We start from the raw sequence: 3,538 nt of genomic DNA, 5'->3' as shown, positions 1-3,538 counted from the left end.
ATTGTCATTTGTTTAGCAAGTATGAATGAATTTACCAATTTTATTTACGTAGCTATAAAGTGATTACTTTGTAAGAATCAGTAGCGAGCAGCCATTCATCGCTTGCCAGCAGCTTGCCAAAGGTCAGGTTTAACTGTTTCCAACCTTGAACATCTCAGCGCGGCTCAGTATTGCGTCAACTGCAAAGTCTGAGGTCATTTGCTTCACTAAACATTTACCGAAATAAAATAAGGGTGTTTTTACTTTAAGTGTCATAATGGGAAACCGATCGTTATTAGACTTGTTTTTAAAACATATTCGATCGCCTTTTGTTTCTATTAGACAGTTGTTAAAAAGTAGATGGTTAATTTTGTATCTCACAAGTAAGTGTGACATTAATGCATGATGTGACGTACCTACATCAACACTGTCACGGGATAGTATTTTTAAAACATATTCGATCGCCTACATCGTCTACATATACAAGCTTTTATTTAATTTGCCGTGTTAGCTAATATTCCTACATAATATGTATGTTGTATACTAATATTTGTGGGTCAAATCTTGGATCTCGAATTTAGCCCACTGTCAGTGGTCGGATTGACTTGAAATTTGGTACACATATTCAAACTAAATGATGATTCAAGTACAGTGTAAGTGTACATAAGCTTTCAGTTACAAAATATTGCTCGAGCTGCAGAAATTGAATGCGGATACTCTATGGACACCGATACGGGATCCAGACTAACCTAACCTAACCTAACCTAACCTTCAGACGCCAAATTCTACGTAATACTACACCTATACTTGTTCTTATATTTATTCTACCTATTTATATACCGGGTTTGGCCTGTAATATAAGCAAATAATTAAAACACATAGATCATACTCCTCAAACTGAACAACATTAGTTCAGCGACTTTTAAAAATAAATAGTTTTTAATTTTTATTACACTTTTAAGTTTATTCGAAGAAGCAATGTAAAGCCAAATGCTTGATATTTGTAGCGTGACAGGCGACGTCAGTTGTGTTCTGGGAAGGGGTACAGTATTTAATTTGTATGAAAAAAGGAAAAGTCAAAGACTCCATTATTTTTAAAAGTCGCTGAACTAATGTTATTCAGTTTGACGAGGACGACCTATATTATAATTTTTTGCTCGTATTACAGGCCACACCCGGTATACTATCATGGAACCACTACAATACTAATTAATACATATATATAACACATAGATAAATACATACATATATACACGCATGCATACATACATATATACATACATTCATAAATTTACATACACGAACACAACGCAAAACAATACCTCAACCAATATTACCCCTCGTGTAGGGGCCAAACTGAAAATCAGCGCTGGTCACGTAATGTGGTCAGCATTGTGCTGAGTTTGGTACCCAGTGCCAACATGAATATACTCGTATATTGTTAATATTACCATAGTTAAAAGTACAACATAAGATCAAAACATATAACAGTGTAACATTAATGTTAGACAATAAAGTTTTTTTTTTTCATTTTCAAAAATCTTGTAGGTATTGAAATTTTTAACAAAAACTTTTCCTACAAATACTATAAATGCAAAAGTTTTTGAGAATATGTATGTGTGCATGTTTTGTTCTCCTTGACGCCATAACGACTGCACGGATTTGAATGCAATTTGGTCTATAGATAGCTGGACATTTGAATAGATTCGTTTAGATTAGATCAGATTCGATTTATTTATTACCTTTTGAAAAAATATATTATAAACACATGTCATTTAATTACAAGAAATTCACAAAAGGATCGTCAAAATGTATACAATCAGTCAAAATAACACATTGGCTACTTTTTATCCCGATATTCCCACGGGATAGGGATAAATCTTATATTAACAACCACTGGGCTTAAAACATGAAATTTGGCATGGTAATTTTTATTGCAACGTCAATGAAAATCACAATGTAATTTTTGGGAATTCAAACGGGAATTTTGTAAAATCTGGGAATTTCAATTCAACTGCTGTGTCCAATGATTTAAGCGTGTGAAGCCCGCGTATATCATAAAATGAACTAATGACAGCATCTTTGGCACAAAGAAGAATTCGGTTGTATTTATTTTTTATGTTTGTACCTCAGAACTCCGGCCGTCATTTATGAACTGTTTCGAAAAAAAATTTTTTTCTTTCGTCTAGGAATGCTTTCATAGGTCATTAGGTCCATAAGCACCAAATCAGGATCTGATGATTGGATCCTAAGGAAATCGAGGGAACTCTTCAAAGTTGTAGGGGCATTACTATGGTAATTTCGATATATTTAGTAGTATAGTAACTCGTGCATTTGCTCTTGAAAATCATCATTTGGTGAAGTGGAACTGATGATGAAGATTAGGTACATTTGACCACCTGAGCGACAAGTACTTCACGGGTTGAATTTCAGTTATTTTAATACAGATGCTAAGCAATTTAAGCTCATCGTAATGCATATAGTGAAATCAAACGGGTGATGAAGCACCAGGACTCCTCAATAATGAACGTCTCTGTATCGGAAAAAGCAACCTTTCAAGCAGTTAAAATATTGTATCTTAGATCTTTTGCACTTAAAAGAAATAATTTAATAAAAAACGTAATTTAGTATTATTTCTGCTTTTTGTTTTATTTTTATTGTAATAACCTTTATTTTAAAATCAACCTACACAGATAATGCCAACTTGTACCTACAAGTAGGTAGAGGTAGGTACAAGTAGGTTTAAGAAAAAAGTTATCTTCGCCGTCAAGGTTACGTTACTTAAAGACCATTAGAGGTCACCATTATTTACAAGTTATGCAGTAGGTATTTGCACACGTAGTCATTTATTTATTTCCTGTTTTATTGTAAAATATTTGCGCTCTGGATTATAAGAAAAAATGCTCTGTACTGTACGTACATGTTTTTACAGGAATTGTCGTGTGTAATAGTGTCGGGTTTTTAGTTTATGGTTTATCTCGAGTTGTGCGAATGATTCACAAGGCATAAAGTTTTGTTTGACTATTTGTCGCATACGAAACTCTAAGGTCGGGACCGATATTAACTGAACCAGTTTGGCAGATAAATATGTTTAGCACTGTTGTTACTGATATTATAGAAATAACGCTCTAGATACGAGTACTAGCTTATATCACAGAATAGATAATAGTACAACCGATGTGCCAACTGGGACTGGCATAATGAAGTTGGCATTTTGTAGTTTTCGACCACTTTCTGATCCAATTGAACTAAAATTTGTAATTCGGTACGGAAATATAGATTAGGATGACAGTGCAAGTACAGTCCACAAAAAGTACAGCCAGCAAAAAGCTCCAATGAAAAATAAATTTGTAACAAAAGCTTATAGTGAAATTACTTCAGTTATTTTGGCTCCAACTTTAGAGTCACGCAACAACCCAAACTGTATATAATATGGCGAACCGCTTTGTATGTCGAGGTGGTTTGGTAATACATATAAAAAATCAAGTTTTGTAACTGCCGTCTTCGGTACATCGCATCTGTTCTACGTACTTAGTGCATGTCAGTGTACTCTATTAAC

Source organism: Choristoneura fumiferana, chromosome Z (genome assembly GCF_025370935.1).
Source record: "Choristoneura fumiferana chromosome Z, NRCan_CFum_1, whole genome shotgun sequence".
In the NCBI taxonomy this organism is placed as follows: domain Eukaryota; kingdom Metazoa; phylum Arthropoda; class Insecta; order Lepidoptera; family Tortricidae; genus Choristoneura; species Choristoneura fumiferana.
Note: the sequence above shows the minus strand (reverse complement) of the source record.